The 24,863-nt window shown below is 43.4% G+C and overlaps 1 protein-coding gene across 2 annotated transcripts in view; it reads left to right on the forward strand.

Moving 5' to 3' along the window:
- Window positions 1–24,863, forward strand: part of LHFPL2 (LHFPL tetraspan subfamily member 2) — a 150,566-nt gene that overhangs the window by 47,350 nt on the left and 78,353 nt on the right. The gene's annotated exons all lie outside the window — the stretch shown is intronic.

Here is a 24,863-nt window from a genome sequence, read left to right on the forward strand (position 1 = left end):
GGCTTGTGTTTCCTGAAAGCCCAGCCTTTCGGAATGAGGACCCTGTCTCATTCCATCTTTCTTGAGAAGTAATCTTGTAGCTGTGCATCTTTTCAATTTAATTTCAAGTAGTATCTGCTGACTTTAATTACAGACATTATAATGATATCATAAAGGAGGGAAAATGTATAATTTGGGTGTCACATAAAGTTGCTTGTAATTTATTGTAAATCTTGTTATCTGTTTTTTCGGTTTAGTTCAGAATAGCTGGAGAATTGAGGGTTGAAAACATGTCTCAACTTTATTACCCAATCCAGAACAAATTTAACTTAAATCCACAAATAAGAGTGATATTACTTAATACGATTACTGTTAATTTAACCATGCCTTTCTCTCAAACTGCTCTTTGCCGGGAATGCTTGTCAGGAAAAAATGCTTTAAATTTGAGTTTCTTTTCTGGCTTTTCCTTGTCTGGGATCCCCTCTAAAAAGGGGCAGTTTCAGAGGGAAGGAACACCATAGGCTCTCCTGATGGTCCCCTGCAGAACCGGGAGTGCTCCTTATGTGTCTTGTGACCGAGACATCACGTACTGTGGTAGAGAGGGCACGCAGCGGGTGGGTGGCAGAAATCTGTCCACTCACTGTACTAGGGTTGCTTTTAAGCACTGACGTGGCTTCAACTGCATTTGACCTGGTGCTTCGGATTCAAGCCAGTAGGTGACTCATTATCTCAGATGTTTGGTTTGTGCTGTTACAGTTGAAGCAATCTGTAAGGAAAATAGAAAAGCTTGTTGTAAAAATATGTCTGTCTCCAGGAAGGAGAATCCCTGCGTCCTGACCGGAGGTGGGGTGTCTGCCCATGGTTTGTCTAGCTGGCTGCTTTTCCTCAGATCCTGGTTCGGCGCAGCCCTGGGAAACGTCTGTAGAGGTGGTGCCGGTGATTTTCACGTTCTTGTATGTGAGCTGGGAACGTGCCGGGTACGAAGCCTGCTATCCTGGTCCCTGAGAGAGTGCTGTGCACCCTGAGGCTAGGCCGGCCAGGTGCCGGTCACCAGGGTCCGTTCTGACGGAGAGAACACAGGGCTCACAGCCGTTCGGAGGGTTAACCTCATCAGGCGGTTTCTCTGTGAAGTTTGAGATGTGACGAGCAATTTATATTCTTTCTTTGGTCGTTGAAGGCTGTTCATTTTTCATATGTGATTTACTAATTACGGAATGTTTGGCTTCCTGGAATCAAAGACTATTATAAAATGTCATTTTCAAGAATCTTTAACTTTTGCACTATGTTTGTAAGTAAAACATTCTGCTAACTTTAATTTGTGCCCTTGTGTCTTGGTTCTTAACTGTCCCAGGGGAACACTTAGGAAGAATTACCAAATCCCTCCCCAAACACTGTGGTAAACGGACTGTTCAAGATTTGTGGGGTTGTGGCTATCAACCGACAGTTTAGACTTAGAGTCGTTACTACTTTATTACAGAATTTTGATTAATTTGTTAGGTGGTGACTGTGCTTTTTTTTTTTTTTTTTAACTTTTGATTTTTAAGTAACGTCTACACCCAACTTAGGGCTCAAACTCACAACCTCGAGATCAGGAGTCGCATGCCCTACCCGCTCAGCCCGCCAGGCGCCCCTGTCAGATGCTTGTTTTGAGAACGTTCGGCTGGGTCTATAATAGCTTCTCTCTACTGAGTGTGTGCCAGGAACTTGGTTTAATCCTCTAGATAGACTAGAGGGCATATACTGCAGATGAGTGGATAGCCAGGACTCAGAGAGGCTAATTAACATGCCCACATAGCTAGTAAGTACGAGCTGTAAAAGCTGACCTCTTACTTACATCATCCTGACTTGGCGGATGTCTCTACACAAGGCTCTACTGCCTTCCCCCCTAAAAATAGGGGGAGGGGCAGAACCACCATGCTACATAGTGCCAAATGTCCTTCAGCCTCTCTGTCGAGTGACATGTCTAGCCCTTCTTTCAGAGAGGCAGGATGCCATAATGGTTAGGAGCAAGGGCAACTGTCTCACTCCCACACTTAGTAGCTCTGAAACCTTGGGCAAGTTCCTTACCCTTTTTATGTCTTGTTTTTTCCATCAGTGGGTAAGACAGTACCTGAAGTTGTGAGGTTGAAACAAGTATCTATAAAGTGTTAGAAGAATGGCTTGTGATGAGCTCTATGCAAGTTTTTGCTATATCAGTATATTATTGTGAAGACTGATAGGCATGAGATGTCCTCTCCACTTCCTCTCTTTCTTGCCTCAACAAGCACGGTGCCCTGCATCCGCTTGTGGGATGCTTCAGAATAGGGCAGGACTGGGGGAAGGTCATGACCTGCCAGTTTAGGGGCGAGGCCCTCTTGGAACCATGGTCCAGTCTTTACCCTCTAGGCTGTGGGCATAGCTCCCAGGTCCTTCTACACGTACTTGGTCTGTGTAGTCTCTGGTCTCACTGCCTGTTCTCAAAATGTGCCCGCTCCCACCCTTACCACAGCGGCTGTGGATACATCATTGCCCATTCAAACATGGATTTCTAACCCAGCCTGTTGTCCGTATGTTTCAGCTGGTGTAGCACTAGGGCGTATCATAAATGATGACCTCCTGGAGGCAAGGCTGGGTCTACAAGGACCTTGTAGAGCAGTTTCGTTTTTTTTTATTTTTTAATCTTTTTATCCTGAAAATGCTACGTTACAGGAGCGTGAACATGAAGGGAGAGGTACCTGGAGGAGGCAGAAAACCAGCAGGTGGAAAGAGCACCAGCGGTCTCTGGGCCTGGTGCTCTTGACTTCGTTATTCCTTTCTCCCCTTCCTTAACTCAGAGAACCTGGAGGGCTTATTACCCATCCCACTTCAGGGCCTGAAATGTTTCCCTTCTGATTCCCACGATGAAGGGAAGTGAGTCAGGCATTCCTGACGGAGAAACCGGAGAAACCACGCGGCCTGGGAGAGGACTCCCCTCGGAGCACCGCCCCCTCCACCCCCAGGGCCGGCTTCCCCTTGCTCCTTAGCACAGTGCGCATGTCAGAAGCCGGTAGTGGCCCAGCATTGCGGTGGATGACTGCCCCCACCCAGAAAGCCCAGTGATGGAGATGGCACACAGTTTGCCAAAAACTGATGTGGAAACTGCCTGTGAGTTTTTGTTTCATTTTGTTTTCATTGTGGTGAAACACACATGACAAAATTTACCATTTTTATGTTTTTAACTGTAGAGTTCAATGCCATTAAATACATTCACAGTGTTTTGCAACCATCACCACCACCCATCTCCAGAGCTTTTTTTTTTTTTTTTTATCTTACAGAACTAAAATTCTGTACCCGTTCAGTAGTAGTCCCCCCCCGCCCCGAGCTCCTGGCAGCCACCCTTCTCTTTCTCTCCCTGTGAATGTCAGTACCCTAGGAACCTCATGTAGGAGGAATTGTACGGTGTTTGTCCTTGTATGGCTGGCTTATTTCACTTAGTGTAATGTCCTCAGGGCTCATCCATATTGGAACACTTGTCAGAATCTCCTTCTTTTTGAAGGCTGCCCATGGTGGCTTTGTTGATCATTCATCTGTTAATAGGGACTTGGGTTGCCTCCACTTTTTGGTTATTGTGAATAATGCTGCTATGATTATGGGTATAGTGCTGTTGGTTTTGTTCTGAAGGGATATTAAGGATTCAGGAGTACAGCTGGTTCTGCCTATTTGCGTAAAGGAACCTCTGTACAGCTTTGAACTTTTTAGAAATTAAGAACAACGACCTGGATCTCCAGGAGTAATTCAGCTGACTCTGATTATATGTACCTGGGTTTTTCACTACTTGGAGGAGGGATCAGGCAGGACTTAATGTAGAGGAAATGAGAGGCCAAGAAAGCGAAGGATGTTCAGAAAGGGTCAGTGTGGTATGTAATTGTGAAACTCAGAGAAGAAGGAGAAAGAACTCTTCGGCCCTCACAGAGCAGAGGATTTATGCAATTTACCCTGGGAAATGGAAGCCACACAGGAGAAGAACACAGGTTGGCTCTTACTTGGTGGAGCCTCCGCTGTCTCTTTAACAGAGAACTGGGAGCCGGATTACAGGGGCTGCTTGTGCAGGGTGAGGCCGCGCTCCTCCGGCTCCTGGGGGCCAGGCGCTGTGCCCTTCCTGAGCTTCGGAGACAGAGTGCCTTGCCATCTCTGAGTACTTCTGGTCTTTCCAGAGTTCCCGGGGTGGAATCTGTAACTTCTGTTGATCTCTAACTGTAGGTCTGTGTTGCTTGTTAAGAAGAATATTGTACCATTTGCTAATTCAAGAATATGTGTTCTGACCACTGTGGAAAGACCACCAAATGGGAATGATTCGAAAGGAACCGTTTCTGTTCAGAGACTTTCCAGATGTAGTGTCCAGCGCATCCTTCACAGCTGCCCTGTGCTGGCTCTCGGCATACCCATCACCCACATGTTCAGCCAGTGGCATGTACCCAGATAGAACCATAAGAAAATGTGATGAATGTATGTGTTGCCCTTTATTTCTTACTATCCATTTTATGTTTTTGTTACCTCAGCTAACAAGCTGCTTGTTCCTTGAAGTCTGCTGACTTCTCCCCTCACTTACTTTGCACATTATCTGGTTATAACAATGCAAATTATTCCAGTAGAATGTCTTGTTTAATAGTTGTCAGAAAGAGCGAGTTCAGGGGTGCCTGGCTGGCTCAGTCCGTGGAGCATGTGACTCTCAAACTCGGGTCGTGAGTTTGAGCCCCACATTGGGAGTAGAGATTACTGAAAAATAAAATCTTAGAAAGAAAGGAAGAAAGAGCTCCATAAAGATAGGAGGGTGGAAATGATGCTGTTAAGGATTAGGGGGCAGAAAGGACTGCAAATGTTTTCTTTGGGTTGGTCTCAGGAGTCACTTTGAATTGTACATGGTTGTCCTATGTTTCTATCGCCGCAATTCTGCCTGGCTTTTCCTAGATGATTTTATTGAAAAGCAGTGGCAAAGTATGACTTGTCTTTTCTGCTAAAGCCTTAACAGATACTTCATTCCCAAATGTAAGCATTTTAGTAAAGCCCTTTGTTTAGTGACTCATTAATTTGATGAGGGAAAATGTCCTAATAAAGATAAAGAAACTGTAAACTGTTTCAAAAGCTGCAGAGGGAAAAATGTGAGGGCTGTGTAGGTCAACTCCTTCCCCTTGTTCTTGGCATTTCATTTGTTGCTTGGTCATGGGAACAGATAAACTGGTCATTTAAGGTTACGTCCTCATCTTAATTCACTTCTATGAATTTATACATACATCGTAAGTCCTGGGTGTTTTACTTTGGTAGCGTGTCTTTCTGTGTGGACAGGGACTGTGTATGGATTGAGTTGATTTTATGAAAAATAGTAAATCCAATTTCCCTCTTCCACGTTCATGTGTCACTAGGTTAGCAGCAAGAAGTAGCTTGGGTAATTTTTACTGGTAAACAGTTAGATTTTCTCAGAAATACCATAAACACCCAGGTATAAACAGTCACAGATCCCTAAGTAGAATCAAAGGTGTGAGGGAAGAGGGACTCTCCCCAGCTCTGACTGTGCTTACGTAGGGCATAATCTGCATTATGCATTTGTATGCAGTTATCCTGGAGCTATCATGACCTTACGTTACTTGGTAAGATTAAATGTTCCAGCATGGATGTAACTTTCTAGCTTTTGTATGAGTATTAAATGAAGTATAAACTTACTCCATGTTAAATACTCTTTGTGACGAAAGCCTATCAGTCTTTATCAAATCCGTGAGTAAACATCATAGAGGTTTTTAAAACAGTTATCTAACAATTTGTCACTTAAGTTTCACGAGGCAGTTGCATGCCTCCCTGATTCTCAACCTTTCCGGGAGGAAGACCCACTTATAAACTGGAAAAATGCATAAGGTGAGAAGGAAAAAAAATGGATTTAATATAGTTATTAAAAATAAACGAGAGGCAAGGCAAACTGACTTTGTGGGCTGTAGGTGTAGTGTAAAGAACTCGGAGTTTACTTACATAATCACTTAATGCCTTTATCTAAGTTTGTATCTGTTTTCTTGCGTGGTACTTTTGCAAAGGAAACCTAATGATTCAAAGGTAAGCTTTCATTACAACATACCTTTAAACCTATTGCCCATTTTTTGGTTTTTATTGACTGGACTTTCCCGGATGACCCTCCAAAAATACATAATAAGGCACTAGTTATAGTCTAGTCATGTGTGTGAAAGTTTGTGCCTTTGTATTTGATACAAAAACATTTCCTAGCAGACACAAGCCAAGTTTCATAACTATAAAATTTGTTTTAGTTAGGTGTCTTTCTAATTACATCACTTATGAAATGTTCTTTGTAAGGTGTGATCTTGGGAAATAGACAGATCGTATTCTGCAGTGACAAGGTTTAATTCTGGGACCTTTTAACCTCTAGTAATTGTCAAATAAACCAGACCTCAGTGCAGCAAGGATTCCATGGATGGACAGCATTCATGGATTCATTTAGCTGACGGTATTGTCCGCTGCTCTGGGCTGGGCATCAGGTGGGGCCTTGGGTGAATGAGGTGAACAGATGTGCTGGGCCTCAGGGAACCAACCCAGGGTCCGTTGGAGGGGACCGACACAAACCAGCAGGTGTGCTGCTGGGGAACAAGGGCTGTGCCCTGGTCCACACAGGCCGGGACATGCGGCAGAGGCTCCTTCTCACCTCACTGTGCACAGGGCTGCAGGTTAGGGAGGAGCAGAGGAGGGAAGGCAAGAAGAGTAGGTGCCCTTTGAGCTGAGTGTTGACTCTTAAGTCCCAATCAAAAGCTGTTTCTTAACAATAGACTTTGAACCACACTGTTTATGTAAATTAGGTGACTTTCTCATTTAGGGGGAAGCTGCTTTTTTTCTCCCACTTCCTATCCAGTGGAAACAAGGCAATGCAAAGCATAGCCTGGGTTATTTAGGCCTGCCTTTGAATGCTGGCGGCCCCCCGCCCCTTGCCTTAGCTCCTCCACCTTTCTGAACTTCACATAGAAAGGGAATAATAAAATATGCTCCGTGTGTGTTGGATATCAGATAGTATAGGTAACAGTAATGATGAATTCCTCCTCTTCCCTTGGCACACTAAGGTCGAATGCCTTGAAAAAGAGAATTTGTTTTGAAAGGTGCTTGGTGAAACAAGAAAGAAAGCAGGGTTAATTACAGGGTACTGAGAGTGGCTAATATTAGGCACCATTTTTTTGGTTTGTTTCTGGCACTATTCTGGGTGCTTTCTGTACATTTCCTCATTTAATCCTCTCAAGAATTCTGAGTTAGGTGCTGTTATTTCATGCCCACGTCAATGATGAGAAAATCGAGGCTTGTGGGGTGAAGTAACTTGCATTAACCCTGCCTGTATGGCTCCAAAGCTCTTCATGATGGGCGTGGAGTTTTTGAAGAGGATCGTGAGGCGGCCGTGATAGTGATGGCTAGATTTTCATGCTTCATCCCTTGAGGAATGCTTCTGTTGCCTTGTTACATGTGTTCCCCATAAAAAACAGGAGATGGCTAGAAATTGGGAGCGAAAACGGAGGTTTCCTACAGGGGAGGTGACCTGCCCCGGGTTACTGAATCTCTGTGTGGCCCCCAGTTGGCGCAAGCACTTTTCCCACCTGATTCTTGGGAGTGTTAACAGGATGAAAGAACGGGACAGGAGTCCTGTTAACAAGTGGGTGCTGTGAAACTTCTAAAAATCTCTAACGGGCACAGGGAGGTTCATCCTGTTGCTCGAGATCACATGTCATGCCAGTGGCCAGCTGTAATCAGGAAGGGCAGGCCCAGCTCCAGAGCCACACGGCTTCTGAGCAACCCAAGTGCGGGAGTTGAAGTCCTTAATGCATCTGCGTCCAGTCTGCTTGGAGCCATGTGCACCCTCAGGCCTCCTCCTGGGAGTTTGAAAGCACTAGGGAGGAACGGAAGTGGCACAGGGACTGTCTTTTGGCTCCCACTGCCTCCTGCCACCGTCACGAGGGCTCTTCCTAAAGGTGCCTGAACAGCCACAACCAAAAGGGACATGAGGAGGATGTGCCCACGTCTGTGTGGTGGGAATGGTGCAGAGGTCCTAGGCCGCCGCCTCCCAGTGCTAATCAGCTCTCTCTGCATATTGAAGCCTCAGCACAATTTTAAAGCAAGCAAGAGAGACAAGAAACCAAATAAGGTTGGACCAAAAGCCTGTTGGAATTACATGGTGTTTTGCCCCGTAGCTGGGGATCCAGTTACAGATGCCTGTGATTATGGCCTTTGCAAACAGTTGTCAGAGAAATTTATAAGATTTCTAAAGGCTGCAGAAGAGCAGATGTGGAATTAAATGTCAAGAACAGCTACTCATAATGGCTTACATGTGAGTATAGGATATTTAGGATTCAGACCCAAGTCCCTGTGTCCAAGAGGTGGGGGATGCAGAGACAAAAGCAGAGATTGGAGGTGTCAGCATTTTCTGGAGGTCTTTCCTGGGGTATCATTTATTGTTTTCCCGCAGGCCCTTCAGAGCAGTGGAAATCTTCCGTAACAGTTAGCTTGCAATGCAGTCTTCGTTTGTCCTGTTTAGTAAGGTGGCTCTAATTGGCTTCTTTGCCAACAAGCATCAACCATGCCAGCAGATCGACTGTGGGAAATGTGAGTCTCTGTGACCAACTTTAATTGGCTGTGCAACTGACAGTTTAACGTTAGCAAGGTTCAGGATATTTAGGTTTGCCTTGTTTTATATCTGTTTTTTCACAATCCATATGGCCAAGGCTTTAATGACTGTAAGAAATGCCTTTACTATTGATGATGAAGGACAGATTGGAATGATAGGAGTTGTGACAGTAATCTAACAGTTGTTCTTTTTGAAGCAAAAGCTGCTAGGTTTCTCCCCACCTCCAACAAAGAAATATACTTACTGAGGTAAAAAATCCACGAAACCTTTAATAGGCAGCAAAAACAATTAGAATATTCCAAGTCTTGGTATATATAAAAATAACATTCTAGTTCTTGTTATATTGAAATGCCCCTTTCCAGAGCTTTTCAAATAATTGCTAGAAAACATAGCTTATACCATATTAATAAACAGAGGACCCTAAACTGAATAGTGGGACACAGTTGAAGGATCAGCTTTTTTCCTGCAAAATCCAGAAGTTTCTGCTGCTGTTTTACTTAACCTCCTGTTGGGGGGGGGGCAGGGAGCAGGAGTGGGTTCCAGTCTTGCAAGGTACCATTGTTGGGGCACTTAACTGTGCTGAGTGGTAGTTCTGTTCATGGACCGAGCATGTGAGGTTTTGTGGTGACCGAGATAAAGGGTGGAGGAAGGAATAGAAGGTGGGTTGCAGGGCCACGTGGCTGTGTGATGGCCTCGTGTGCCGGGCTTCAGTTACCGCATTTGTGAAATGAGGACAGCACTGTCCTATACTGCCCACCGTGCTTCTGCAAAACCAGATGGCTTAGCACTTTCTGCAAGTGAGACAACATGAAAATCAAATGGAATAACAATGGCTTGTCTTGTGTACTGCCATATCAAAATCAACTCACTGAATGCTTACAGCTGCCTGGAGAGGTGACATGATGGTGATCGCATGGTAGACAGGAGGACAAAAGCCCTTAGAGGTCTCAATAACTTGCCCCAGGGAAAGGAGAATAAAATGGGTAGGTATTGGCCACCCTTGGGGTCATTACATCCCCAAACAGCAAATGGTGAAGGTGGTACTTAAACCCAAGAATTTGAGCTCCAGAATTAGTGCTGTCTTCGTCCTCAAGTCCTTTAGAGAGGGAAAAGAGAGGGATAAAAATGGCCTTACCATTCTCCCCACTTCTAGCTCTGGTGTTGCATGGCCTTTTAGACCACTGGGAGGTAATGTGAGAAGGGTCTGTGCTACTTGTTGGCCGTATGACCTTGCACATGGTACCCCAACTCCCAGTGTCCCCATCTGTAAAATGGAGTTAATAGACTGTCTCATGTAATTGTTGTGAGTGGTCCATGGAGGTAAATGCTATTAAGTGCTTAGCACTGTGGCACCTAGCAAGACCTCAGTCAATGCATGATAATGAAGAGGAGGAAGACCATTGTTACTGCTAAGGTTCTCAGTGTTCTTGAGGTTTTGGTTATAGAAGGTTCTCTCTCCTTGGACCCATGTGTGGCTGGGCTGTTTCCAGGCTGAACATGCACTCTTGACCCTCCCATGCTACACACGCCCCGTAATATCTTCCTTGAGGCTGGTTTCCATGGAGAACAGCTATTGAGCCTCTGTTGTCATGTGTTTCCTATTTATTCCACATACCCCAGCTTAAACTTGCAAGATTCTTCTGCCTCATCAAGCAAAAGAGACAGCTGGGCCTGTGGTACATGCTGACCCCCGTGCCTTCCCAAGGACAGTGGCACTCATAGCTTCTGTCCAGAGCTAATCTTTTAATTCATCCTTTAAAGGTTTATGGAGTATTTTTATCCCAGGCAGAAGCAGAGAGGAACTTCTGTTCCTGTGTATCACTTAACCAGGGGTTGGCAAGTATCATCTCATCTCATTTCCTAGAAATAGGTAGAGACAGGCCCACATGAGGACCCCAAAAGTGGGGTCACACCGCTTCCCTCATTTTTAGTATTAATGAAAAAAAGAACAGATGTTTTTGCTCTTCTCCTGACGTTTATAAGTTTTTCATCCTTGTTTTTTCTTACTCATGTATTTAGGGGAAACGTGAAAGACAATAGGACGCTTCTGTTCTAACTTTATCATTTTTAATCTAACTTTTATGAACATCCTAGACCAGTTAGCTCCTTCCCTCCCTTTAGGATTGGCTTAGAATGCCATCTCCATGTACAGTGTCCTGACAATCAGCTGTTTGCCGAGACCTTCGAATCATCATTTAGGCCAGATGGTTTCCACATGAACTAAGACAAAAGCTCCTTCATTTAGAATCCAGAAGAAAAACCATTTTTTTAAAAAGATTTTATTTATTTGACAGAGTGAGAGAGCCCAAGCAGGGGGAACAACAGAGGGAGAGGGAGAAGCCGATCAGGGAGCCCAACGTGGGGCTTGATCCCAGGACCCTGGGATCATGACCTGAGCCGAAGGCAGACACTTAACCATCTGAGCCACCCAGGCACCCCTAGAAGAAAAACCATTTTTTGAACTATCAGTCCTTTTAAAAACAAAACAAACAAAACAAAAAACCCCACAACAAGCCATTAATATGAAACTTAGTTAATGAAACTTTGAATGGGATGGGAAGAAAACAGTTTCCCTTGTTTCTAATTCTGGGGCTCCTGTTTCTGCAGAGTGGCCCAGGGATAAAGCAGTAGCCAGTCTGAGTTGAGCTGGATAAAATAAACCAAAAGGTTGAAAATCCTTATTTGCTCACTTATTTCCTGTTATTGCTAATCATATGAATTCCTTGGCCATCACCATCCTCAAACATCTTGCTTCTGATTCCCGTAGATGAGGAAACTCTAGTGATTTGTGTGTTTTTTTCCTTTACCTGGAGATCCCCATTAAAGTCCTTGATTAGATAGATAAAGCTGGAATATAAATGAGATATAAATGAGATGCCAAAGAGCAATTTTTCAGATCCTACAGATCAGTCCAGCCAGTCAGCAAGTGTGAACTGCTCCCTTACGGTGGGCATTTGTGCAGATTCATCTTTCTACTTGGCTTGGTCCCGAAATCTGGGAAGATTCCAGCCATGGCTCCAGATGATTTCGCCGGTTTGACCCTCAGTGCAGGGAGACGGCCAGACTGTAAAAAAAAAAAAAAAAAAAGAGCAAATCACTGAACTCACGGCACTTTATTGGCCACGTGAAGGCCTTTTTCCTTTGCTTGAGGGCAGTTTTCATCTCCCTTGCAGACTCAGGTTCAAAAAGTAGAGGAAATAAACTACACTTTTGTACTGGGTTTGAGTTCATTTTCGGTATTACACCAAGTGCACTTTCTCAAAAGGATCCTCTTGAAACAAAGCGCTGTGTGAATCGGCGCTCTTCCTGCTACTGGGATATGTTTCCTGGCAGCGACTGGCCGGACTTGGACTCTGAGCCCCCCCCCCCCCCCCCATGCTCGTGTGTGTGCTTGATGGATCATGCGGTAGTTCGCCTTATTCCAGGATGGGTCGTTAGTAGCAGGTATGCTACTGGGAGCCAAGCGTTTCAGATGGAGTCGAGTAGATTGGTTTCAGAAGCCTTGTACCTAAATGATTTCTGGAAGATACTTCTCAGAGAAAATTGGCAGTAAAGTGAAGCTGTTGATCTCACCCCTTGATTTCTTGGTAGAGGAAAGTACCTGGAAAGGAGGAGGAGGAAGACGCTGAAATGCATATGAAGTGCATATGACGTGGCTGTGTATGTACATAAGACAGCCCAAGCCATTCCTAAAGGCGTGGGGGCGGGGGGTGGTGGTGGATATGACCGTTTGAAATGGACTTGCCAAACCTCCAGGCCCGGAAGCTTCCTTCTTGCAAGAAAAGGGAAATTATCAACTAAACCCTGATTGTAGGTGCCCAATTCCCATATTCCTCCGATGCCGCCTGCCGAGACAGCCTGCCCTCAGCCTCATTTGGACTCTTCAACCGGCAGAAAATGGTTCTAACTCCTCTTAACAGGGTCATAGTTGTTTTTTTTTGCTTCTCATTGCTTTTGAGAAACCCATAACATTCCTTTTCTTCTTCCAGTGATTGGCATCTTGTTTTTGTCACAAAGTTAGTATGCTGGCATTTTCTATCTTTACATTGATCTTCTAAAAAGGTGAAGTGTGGAGAATCATGCCAGAGAACAAGGCATAATTAATCTCTGTGATGTTGTCCAAGTTTTTGAGAAACTATTAGAGCTCTATTATCTTGGTGTTTGCCAGTTGAGGTCAAGCCAACATCTGTATGTATCTTTCTTTCCCAGAGGGCATGACAAGAAAAGAGAAAGAGAAGAGTTCAAGGAATTAAAAACAGAGTCTTCATTAGGATAACATTTGGGGTCAGGCAAACATCTCTTTCAAACTTCATTGAAAAATTCCAGGAGGCCAAGGGTAAAATCTCCAGAAGACTTGTTTTAAGGAGTGCAGTTCAGTGGAAAGTTCATCTTTTTTCAAAAAAGGAGAAAACCTGAGTATGATCTTGCTTAGGGGACTCTTAGAAAAACAGAAGAGGAAAAGGAAACCAAAAAACACAATTTCTTCTCATTTGGAAAGTGTGGAAGGCCTGGGAAAGATTTTCCCCAGTGACTGCGAAATACTTCATTGTTGCATATGAGCTCCTTTCCTTCCAGGAGCTGTAGTCTTTCTTCTCTTTTCTTTTTTAAGTCGTTATTTTAATTCCAATTAGTTAACATACAGTGAGCGTTCTGTTAGTTTCGTGTGTACAATGCAGTGATTCAACAATTCCATACTGTAGAGTCATTTCTTAAATTTGTGAATCTGAGTTGTGAATGTGGACGTCCGTGACGCGCGCAGCCTCGCCTGGGCAGGACGGAGCAGTGTGACCATCTTTAGTGAGCCGGCGACGCTTCGACCTGTGCTGTAGCCTCGTTCTTGGTGGTTCGCTTGTTTTTACATTTACCAGTTTCAGGGTTCAAATAACATCTTTAACAAGATTTAAGCTCTAATTTAACTTTTTTTTAAAAAGTTGAGAGAAACGGCCCCTTTGACTCTGAAGGAGATTAAACCACAAGTCAGGCTACCAATGGAGATTGTGGAATTTCTGTCCTGGAGATCTTCAAAAGTAGAACATAAAAATTAGGTCACTTAAATAAGTTGGCTTGGAGCCTAACCAAGATGGCCTCCTGCTTCGTTCCAAGTTTGTAAAACAACTTGTATTAATATTCATATATCCGTAGAGCATAAGGAAATCAGTACTTTGCTGCATTCTCTTTGAGCTCCTTAAAAATGTGTTGAGCTCCCTGTGCCTAGAAACGGCTGTGTGTCTCATTTGCATTGATTGCCAGTGTTGCTGGTGGAAATTTAGGAGTGAGTGGGAGGGAGGACATAAGAGGGGTTGTTGGTTTAGAAAGTGACATTCGATCCTTTCAGAGGATGGCACTGAGAGGACACTTGGCTTAAGCAGAGTTGACTTGACTGAGCATATTAACAAAGTCCCCAAAGAACTGTACTTAGAGCCAGGACACTTCCTGTAAAAGAACTATTGCATTACTAAATGATTAGTTTGCTGGCTTTAAATGGTCTATAAAATGCAAAAAGGTTGTTTGGTTCAATGTCATTGGAAGCTATTAACTGTAAAAAGTTAAGAAGATTGAAGCAAGATTTTTTAAATCATCTGGATCCAGTATGAGTCTAGAGTGACAAAAATTAAAAAGTCAAGGAAAAGATTCTTTGTGGAATGCCAAACCACAGTGAACATAGTTCTTGGTGACTTGCTGGATTCCCAATGTCTCCAGGGCTTTCCCCTCCTTCTGCAAATTGCATCCAGCTCTAGCCCACCACATAGTGACAAACCAGTTTCCCTCCTGCCTGGTGACCTTAAAGAGACATAGTTCGAGGGCTCATGAATACCTGTAAGAAGGACTTGATTTTTTAGGAATGGAGAAATTCAAAGCATTAAAGCTGCTCGACAGACAAGAAAGCAAAATGTGAAATTGGGAGCCTTGCTTCCCCCCTAACAGGCAATTTATGAAAAAAATTTCCATTTTTTTTAAGTAAAGATTTATCTTTGAAATTTAAATTAGGAGGCTAATGCCCTCTGTGACTCTATTTCTTGAAATTGTCCAGTCAATGCAATGTGGATTTAAGACTTTCCCAAGGACCTAGAAACTAAAATATATTATCTTCCCTTTGTTTTTCTTCTCTTTGTCTTTTTTTGCTTGTTTGTTTTATTTTCCTGGGCAGGCAAAAATAAAGGAGAGAACTCCAAGCTATAACATTTGGTTTTAGTACTGTTTTCTTTCCTCGTTCCTTTTAAGAAAGGACACATTCATTAAAGTAAGACCCTATGTTTTTAGTTCTTTCTCTCTTTTAACTTTCCTTTTATTTGAAGTTAGTTCTGCCATGTGGTGGTTTTCAAGATGTTTGTGTATTTACACTGAAACCCTTTCTTTCAAATAAAATCTTATTTTTAACTCTAATACATGAAACAGATAAACCGTAGCTGTTCTGGGGAGTTGCCCCCCCCTCCCCCGCCGCTGCCTCCTGCTCCATGGTTTCTGAGGCACATCTGAGCACCAGGGGGCCCTGAGGAACCTAGTTTTTAATCCCCTGACATGAACACAGGATTGGGAGGGAGGGCCTTGTTCGCTGCTCCCAGGCTGCCACCAATACTTTTTCTGTCACTTCCCGTTTCTGGACCTGTTTTGGTGGAATGGTGGCGTTGTGCTCCATCGTCTCTGACGTCCTTCCTGCCCTAAGCAGTTCAGAGGTACACATACGCAGCACTGAGGTGGTGGAATTCTGGTGGCTGAGGAGTACCCACAGCGAGTGCAGAAGGCCTGGCTCAAGGAAGAATCACCCTGGTCCAGCACGAATGCTCTTCAGTTCATGCAAATGAGAGCTTGGGAGCCAAATCTGATGCATCAGCAGAATCGTCTCAGGAAAATGTTTTCCAGAGATTTCAGTGAGGCGTCTGTAACCCTCTAGCACAGAAGAATCTTGTGCAGAAAGGGATTTAATTAAGTTATGGGTTCTTGTTTACCATTGACGGTAGTCAACTTTGTTGGTAAGTGGTTAGCTCTTAATAAATAAAACAGTTTTTCCTCACTAGAGAAAGTTATGTCCTGTCACTTGTGTGTGTGTATGTTAGCTTGGGAATCATCGAGGCCTACATGGTTCAAGGCTCTGCAGCCAGTTAACACATGTGCTTAGAGAACGGGGATGGTGAGGCCAAGGTCAGGGTTCAGTTGCTCTGTGGGCCAGTTAGCTGGGCGGGACTGTGCGGCCAGACTGTACTTTTAACCCCGACCAGCTGCCTCTCACATGTATGCCACGGGTCCCAGGGAGGGTTAGAGAGGGTGGAAGGATGTCCGGACTCAGCTTTTCCTCCTGGGGTCTCGTGGGGCCTTTTTCCTGATAGTGGAGGGCGTGGCGTTCGTCTCTGCGGTTGGAGGGCATCTCGCTTGCATATGGAACAGCTTCAAAGGAGCATCTGATAGGCCGCCTGTGAGCCAGAGTCTCGGTGCCAGCGGTCGGTGGGTCTCTTGGTCTGAGGACAAGACTTTCTTCACTAAGTTAGGCTAGAGGTTGCTGAAATAGGGCTCCATAGCTCTCAACATGACACACAGTCCTCGCCCTCGGGAATCGGGCAAAGGGCTGCCGTTGGAGGAGACATTGCTGCTAATTCCTTAAGACCATCGTTCATTCTCTCTTCTTGTTCTCATTTCTTCATTTAAACACCATTTTGTAATTAAAATTCAAAACACTTGATTTCCATCTGTAAAAGAACAGGAGTCTTATGGAAGTTGTTTGGGAAAAAAAAATACTATTCCCATGCACACCATTCCTCTAGAGAATGGTTCTCTATCAATAGGTTTTCACTATTAATGAAACATGGAACATTTTCTCTTGTTTCTTAGTGTAAACACAGCAATGTATGAAGCCTCTGTACAGTTTCATCTTTGCCCAGGGAAGCAATTACATTTAGTTATAATTTGTTTTCTTTGAAAAATAGGAAAGACAAGTAGGCTGAAGTAAAGTATCTCAAACCCTTTTTTGGTGGGAAAAGTATTCATTTTTATAAAAAACAATTCAAACATTACACAATTACGAAACCTTTGCACCTCCTAATCACCGCACCAGCCAACCCCCCAGTGATCACCCTTTCTTGAGCTGATTGTGAAAATGGGTATAAAAATTAGAATTTTAGGGGCGCCTGGGTGGCACAGCGGTTAAGCGTCTGCCTTCGGCTCAGGGCGTGATCCCGGTGTTATGGGATCAAGCCCCACATCAGGCTCCTCCACTATGAGCCTGCTTCTTCCTCTCCCACTGCCCCTGCTTGTGTTCCCTCTCTCGCTGGCTGTCTCTATCTCTGTCGAACAAATAAATAAAATCTTAAAAAAAAATTAGAATTTTAAAACTTTTGTTGATTTTTATCCCCAGAATTAATATTTACCACGTCAGTAGCTTTCAAAATGTTTGTTTTTGACAATGAGTGCTCTTTTTAAACAAAATTTTCAGTGGAATTCTAATATAGGAAAAAAAAAAGATAAAAGCAGAGACACTCTAGTTGTAGCTGGGGAAGAATTCTGCTCACTTCCTCCTCTGCCCTGACGACTGAAACCACAGGGTCCTTCTCCCCAAAGACCCAGCAGCACTTACAGCAGGCACTTAACCCCGTTGCTTCAGTGGCAGATTGGTGTTAAACTTCTACCTCCTTGACTAACTCTTATAAATGGGGCACTCATAGTGACGTTTGTTTTCCCATCATTGACTTGGGATGCTTATTTTTAGTTAAGCTATAGTTAGTCACGAACTTAAAAGCAAACCACCTAAGCCAACTAGTGATTTTTTTTTTCTTTCTTGAAATTGAACCTTTACATTTAACTCATCCTTTGAGTTTAGCTGAAATGCCACATTTGTCACTACTTTTTTTAGTCTGTGGCAGCAAGTTTTTCTCCTTGTGGATTTAGCTTTAAATCTGTAACTACAGTGCTTGGACCACGGTAGACGTTCATGTACTTGGACCTTGTATGAACGAGTTTTAGCCTTTCATACCCCCATTTCTGGTAATTGTGTTCCTGCCTGTTTACTTTCCTCCACTAGATAATAAAAAGGAAGACAGCATTATTTCACGCTGTAGATAATGCTGGAGAATCTCTTAATCTTTGATCAGACTGGAGTAAGTCAGAGTCCTCCAAAAGAAAAACACAGCCTTGTGTAAACATACAGTTCTTGCATCCATGCTGTGCCCAAATGCCGTGAGGATAAGATGGCACTAAAAATGGTCTTTATCAGTCTTGAAAGGTGTTTGCACATTTGCAGCAAGTATTTATTGAGCACCTGCTGCGTAATTTGGCTAAGCCTCAAAGAGCTCAAGAGGTCAGGTGTTTCACGTGAGCTCTTTCCTTTAGTAGACACACCTTTACGAGGTAGATGCTGTTATTTACTGACTTTACTGTACAACAGCCAGCTCTTCCCTTATTCGACTGCTTTTCTGGGGGGTAATCGCCCCCTTACGTATGGCCTCAGACACCTCCTGTACGGTGCAGATTTCCCAAACTGTATCACCTGCACTGACCTCTTTCCTCAGTTCTCGCCATGCCTGCTGGAATCTGCCCAACCAGGTACTTCAAGCTGAAAAGCCTCAATGAGCAAATTTTCCTCCAAACCCTCACCTGATCTCCCCCTTTCCCTTGGTTTCCTGTTTTGGTGAAGACATCATCATCTGCCCACACATGTATTCAGCAACTGTTACTCACTGAGAACTCGCTCTGTCTCAAGTGCCACTCCAGATGTTAGGGATCTCCGCAGCACAGACTAAAACACACAAAAGGTTGTGCCTTAACGGAGCTTATATTCTAGTGGAAAAACAACTTTTTTTTTTTTTTAAGATTGATTTTTGAGAGCGGGGAGGCGGGCAGAGGGAGAGTCTTAAGCGCAGAGCTCAATGTGGGGCTCGATCTCATGACCCTGAGATCATACCTGAGCCAAAATCAAGAGTCAGATGCTTAACCAACTGAGCCACCCAGGTGTCCCATGTTATGATACAGATTTTTATTTATGTATGTATGTATGTATGTATGTATTTTTTACAAATTTTTTGAAAGTTTTCCCTGGCAAGTGGTAAAAACTGAGTCACTCTGTCCTCATTCACTTTGTGTTGAAGTGATTTTATTCCTCCGACATGTATTCAGAAGACATCCTCGCTCCTCCTGAGATGACACAGGCCTTCTGAGCTCTCCAAGGGGTAATCGAAGCTCCTCTTCTCTGGCTCTGCTTCACTAAAATCCTGTTACTTGCTCACTAGTGTTAAGGTTTTAGGAAAGCACAAAGCCTTTGGTGATGTAGACAGATGCTGAAGTCCACCTGGAAGAGACCGCAGTGACCGGCGTGTGTTGTGTACGTGATGGCCACCAGACCCCTCGTGTAGTGGAAGTCCCAGGAGGCACTGGGAGACCAGGGCAGAGGACTGCTGAGCAGTGCAGGGGAGACGGTACTTCTCTTGGGAGTAGCAAATAATGCCTTGTTTGTTTTGGTCTCCCTGGTGCTAGCCAGGGAATAGTTGCCCAACAGATAATTTTTGACTAGGGGAGGATAAAGTAATGGACAGATAAATGCTTTTCACATGCACAAGGTAATGAAAAGGGTAAATATTTTAGATAGGGGAGCCAGGCCTCCAAAAGTCAGTTGTCTTTCACCACTAGAATCAGCCTCAGGAGTCTTTCCTTCATTTTTAGGACATTGCAAATGCTTTAAAGAAGACATTTCCAGAATGGTGAGTTAGCCTGTGTTGATGTCGTGACAGCCGTGCCCCCTCAATGACCTTCACCTGTGTGAAGGTGTTGCTATACAAGGGTCTTTGGGCCTTTCCACAGGTCAGACTGGCTCATTCCTGGACTTTAAGGGGATTATAACTGATGGCCAGCTTGGGAACAGCATCTCTACTCGCCGTCTGTGTGCTCTCACCTGAGTGTGGAGTGTGTCCGTATTACTGTCTTTGGAAAGGTTTCCAGTGTGTAGCCTTCATTTATTTCTAGTTTTAATCTTGGCCTCTGTTTTTCAGAAACACTGGTCTGTTAGTAAGTTGATGCCCAGATTTGGAATGCAGTCTGCTAAGGAATGTCAGACAGAGAAAGGGCCTGTCAGCGCTTCTAGTCCAAGCCACCCGCATGGCCACCCGCTGGCCTTGGCGAGCACTCCGAGCATGCTGCACTCACCTGTCTGTAGCGACCTGTGTCTGTCCATCCTAAAGGACTTACTCTTGAACCCGTGCTTGGGGTATTTGATGAGGTTTGCTCATTACCAGTGTCCAGCAGTATTCACAACTGTTTCTGTCTTGCAAAATGATCACGTAGCTATATTTAAGGTTAAAAAAACGGGCCAAGAATATTAAGAGTTGTTGTCATCTGGAGAAGCATTTTGCAGAATTACCCAAAGAGCTCTTTAATTATATACACTTGCTCCTGTCCCCTTCCTCCACCACTTGTGTTCCAAGGATATCATGGAGGTTGGTTCAGACACTGGTATTTTGAAACACATCCACGTGGACAGGGTAACCACCATCCCCTTGCTCCTTCCACGCCTGCTGACTCATCCTTTGCCTCTTGTACTTTCTCCTGCTGGAATTCCAGCTGTCTGTTTGCTTAATGATTTTCTCCATCCTGTCAACCCTGTATTTCTCTCTTCTCCCTCCTGCCTTTTCTGACTATCTGTAGGAAATCATCCCTTTATGTATTCAGTAAACATTTATAAAATGTCTGCTCTGTGCCGTGCACGGTGCTAAGTGCAGGAGATATGTCAGGGAGTAAGTTAGAATTAGTTACAGTCTCAGGGAGCTTCTGGTCCAGTCGATCGGTAACTAAATGTTGGGGGAAAGGCTGCTGGTCATATGAATGAACGTGGCACACAAACCTGGTGTGTTGAAAGGCAGTATAATTGAATCTGACTTAGTGCTGGCACATGGGTAGGTTATTCTGTTGTTCTCAGATATTTAAAAACTTACCCTTTAACAGCTTCAAGTTGATGTGATTTTTGACTCAAGTAGTTTGTCCTTCCTTAAGAGTAAAAGGAAGTTTTTGTGATGAGCAACATGTGGCTTATAGACTGTGAAGCCTCTAGAACCTTGAACTTCCGTCATTCACTGTGTGGCTGAGTGGCAGGGCGGGCATCGTAGAGGCTCAAGTTCCCAGCATTTCACATGAGTTAACACAGTCCAGCCTTTGGCAACCTGCCAGTCCCTCTGCTTGTAGACAGGTTTGTGAAATTTGACACTCTCATGTCTTTCCTTAAAAAATCTTGCAAGGTTCAGCAGTCTTCAGTGGCTGACCCATTTCTTTTAACCTCCTGTTGGCAGACCCAGGTGTGAGGTTCTCTTGGACCTGTTGTCAGAATAGAGTCTCTACCTCACTGACTTCAAAAAAAAAAACAACCTCTCAGCCTAATCTTTGAACAATAACTTATGCTTTGGATGCAGAAACGGGACACTGCTCTTTGTGTCTCTTTTGCTGCCACCAACTCCCCTTAAAATATGAACCATAAACAAACATTTTATCAGCAGAGCATAGTTAAGTAGGATTCAGACAACTATTCCTTTAGTTGACACAAGTAGGAAAGAACCTAGAGAATTGTCTACTAAAAATACAGAGTACTTTTTGGGTGAAGTTAGAGTGGTTTCTAAGAGTAATAGGGCTCTTACTGTATTTTGCCTTTAGTTCATCTCCTGTGGTTTCCTTTTCATGCTTTGAGTCTTTGGGGCCCATCCTTGCCCTCGTCCTTGATGAGTAAGTATGATGGCTGAAAAGCACCATGTCTTGGTTGTTAGAAAGATCTCGCATTTACCGATTGTGTGATTTAGCTGAAGTGGCTCAAATGCCTAGTCTGTAAAGTAGGAATAGTAAATGATGTCTGCCCCACACCCCCACTCCAGCTGCCTTCTACTCACTGCGGGGGTCAGATAAGAAGATGAATTGTAAAGCGTCATTTAACTTACATGGTGTTCTGCCATGGGAACTCGCATTCTCACCAAGGAAGGGTGTACTGAACTGTCGCAGGTTCATGGAATGAGTCTCTCTGTTAAGGACAGTAATCGAGTCTTCACCCTTCTTTGGCTTCTGTGATCATGAGCTGCTGCTTCTTAGCCACCACCCCCCACCCCTGCCCGCGGCAACCTGGACCTCTGTGTGGCCACTCTGTTTATGGTGACATTCTTTTTTCAGTTGACCTGAAATGTATCCTTACAACTTCCAAAACAAGTTACACTTCTTGGTTCTCATTTTACAGAGTTAACATGAAACAGTTCCCATCAGCATATATCAAGTCATAGAAATTTGTAACTGAGAAAGGGGTCTTACAACTCAGCTTCCTGTTTTTGGCAGTTCAATGCAACAAATGAGAGCTGGTGCCTGTCCCGTGGGTGCCGTGCTCGGCCACCAAAGGCAGCTATTGTTTCTCCTCCGATCTCCGGAAGTGGAGCAGAAGGGCACGCAACCCAGATGGAGATGAATGGGAAGTACAGACTTTTAACTCCTTAATGTGCAAAAATAACAGTGGTTTTGATCTCATTTAGGGTACTTGCTGAATCGGTGCCTGCATTTATTAGGTTATAACTCATTCAGATGGCCAAGGAGACTACTGATCTCTAAAAATGAAGATGAAAGAATGATAAATCACAAAGCCATCTATTTCTGATTTTTGTAAACTCCTCTGTGTGTGTTAACCAGTAAGCAAAAAACGCAGTCGCACATAGAGGAAGGGAAACTGATGAAGTGGCAGCATGATAATACCTTTGCATGCACTCTGCTCCATGTTCTTAGAGTCGCCACAGCCCCTGGGAGGACCCTGAAGCGGCTTCTCAGAGATTAAAGGCAGGATACACTCTCTTCATTGAGTTACGTGTTAATTAACAGAATTGAAAACAATAACAAGCAAATAATAAACCCCAGCCCCGACCCTAGAGTTGGATGCCCTGGGTTCTCTTCTTGCCCGTGTTGCTGCTGGGCAGCATGATTTGGGGGGAAGTCCGTCTCTCTACTCCTCAGAATTTCATTTTCCCTCAGATCAAAATGGGGCTACTTTTTTTTTTTCCCTGCCTCTGTTATTATAGTTGTTTAGGATTAAATGTGGTCATGTACATGGACTCGAATCTTCACTTCTCAGAGCCATGGAACTTTGAAAGACTTCTCTGTTTCTGCACCTTCGTCTCTAAAGCGGGATGAATTAGTACCTACTTCAGCGTTTTTGTGAGAAGGGAGTTAATTCCCATCAAGTACATGGATCAGTGCCTGACTGAATGCCTAATACAGTGATTATTTTTTGTGAAGTTTTGAGGGCTCTATGACTTAGTATATTTTTAGTCTACTGAACATTTAAAATGACATTTTTAATAAAAATAACTGTAATGCCCTACTATCATGTTTTATCTTTCTCATCATTTTGGTAGTTTCACAAGATGGGACTTTGTTGCCAGTAATCACGGTACTGAAAGCTTACTCCCAGATGCCTTTTCTCTTCAGAGCTTCAGACCAAATTTATTTATTCTAGGAAGTGCCCTTTACTGGCAGCGCGAGTGAGGTGGGAATCAGGATATGACCCTGCCTTCTCTATTACTGTTAGAGGTTGGAGATCTTTCTTAACTGTCCAGAGCTTTGCTTGCGTTGTATGTGACAAAAAGTTTTTTAAATGTTATCTTCGATTTTGAACTGTGCTAAGTCAGTGTGTTTGTGACCCTTTCGGCTTTGAGAGGTAATGAAATGTGTATCAAAAGCTCTACCACAACAGACCCATTTATAATAATCCTAGCGGTTTCTTTCACAGAAGCAGTTTTCAGATAAAAACACCGATCATGACTTCCTGTGACTTTCCCTAAAGGGGTAAAATTGTGGGAAATGCTTGGAATTTAACTAGTAATTAACTTATAAAGAACCATTTAAAAAAAATCATAACTCCCCTAAGCTATTAAAACAAAGAACCTTATGAATTCAGAATTCTTTTGTGTATTTATTTTTTATAAAGTGAAACCCAGTGACTGTTGTTCAGTGTCTTCAAGTTTATTATTGAACTAAGATGATGTCTTTAGATAGAGGAGCCTTTGAGCCCCACACTGGCTTTTCAAACTCAGGTCCAGTTTAGATTCACACTGATGCGGCTGCTGTTAAATTAGTTACTTGGTTATAAGTATGGATATTTGTGGCCTGATATTACAGGCTTTCATTATGAGAATTTGATGATGGGATATTTGAAAGTTTGTTAATAGAAAATGGACACGTAGACTTTTCCTGTTTTTCTGTTCATCAGTAGAATTGAGGCTGTCAAATATTTTGTTTCATCTGTCTTAGCTGGAGTTAAAAATACGTCTTGACTCCTAGCTGTGTATTTAATATTTCTTTACTTACATGCAGTGTTACATTACAGTCTTAAATAGCGTGATTAGGCTAACCATTTTGAAATGAAGAAATTACTTTTAAGCATACAAAAAGCAAAGTTAATTTTATCTGCTAGTTGATTTGTTTTCCAGAGCTTTTGTGTTAAGGAATGTCAGGTTTCTATTTGTAGAGGTAATGACTTAGACTAGCAGGTGTAGAGTAGAAGGTGTTTGCAAGGGGCCACATGGCAGGATGAAAAGATTGCAGTTTGGAAACCCTGGGTCTCTGTGATGCTGGGGAGGTTTCTCTCCTTCTTTCAACATTAGTTTCATCAGCTGTCAGTGGACATACTGTCTGTTTGGAAATTTTAGAATCTGATGCCGTGTTATGCTGTTATATAATGGATTTCCACCAGATAGTAACTGTGGTACTTTGTATTAGAAATTTGTTTCATTTATGTTTAATATTTCAAAGCAATGCCGAATGGACATTTTGGGATTCTTTGTTTTGTGAACATATTAATAGGTTTATAATTTTCTAATGTTACCAGACGACTTGTTTTCTGAGTAAACTAATCATTAAATTCCTATTTCTTCTTTCCTTTGTTTACTGTGTTAGAGTTGTAATAGCCACTTTTCCCTTTCTCCAGTCTTGGACATCCTTGTAAGTTTAGCTTTAAAAGAAGTTAGAGTTGCTGAAAAGGATATAGAGTACTGCCAGGATAGTTTCCTCCTTCACAATTAATTCGTTTCAGCCTTTTAGGACTGTTTATAAAGTGCCCCGAAGGATACAAGTTTTATTTATGTGTTTTCAGGTTGGCCTTTTTGTGAAGGGAAAGGATGTAATAAGGGGCATGTTCATGGGCTGCACCTCCCCCACTGCTCTCGTATTTTTTGGTTCATTGCTGGTTTGGACTCTGTATTAGTACATCAGTGTTCCTACGAATCGGCAGTTGTTCCCACGTACAGGTGGCTATATTCTAATGCAGGTTGAACTATACGCT

Source organism: Ursus americanus, chromosome 5 (genome assembly GCF_024610735.1).
Source record: "Ursus americanus isolate L20-20 chromosome 5, mUrsAme1.1.p, whole genome shotgun sequence".
NCBI classification, from domain to species: Eukaryota; Metazoa; Chordata; class Mammalia; order Carnivora; family Ursidae; genus Ursus; species Ursus americanus.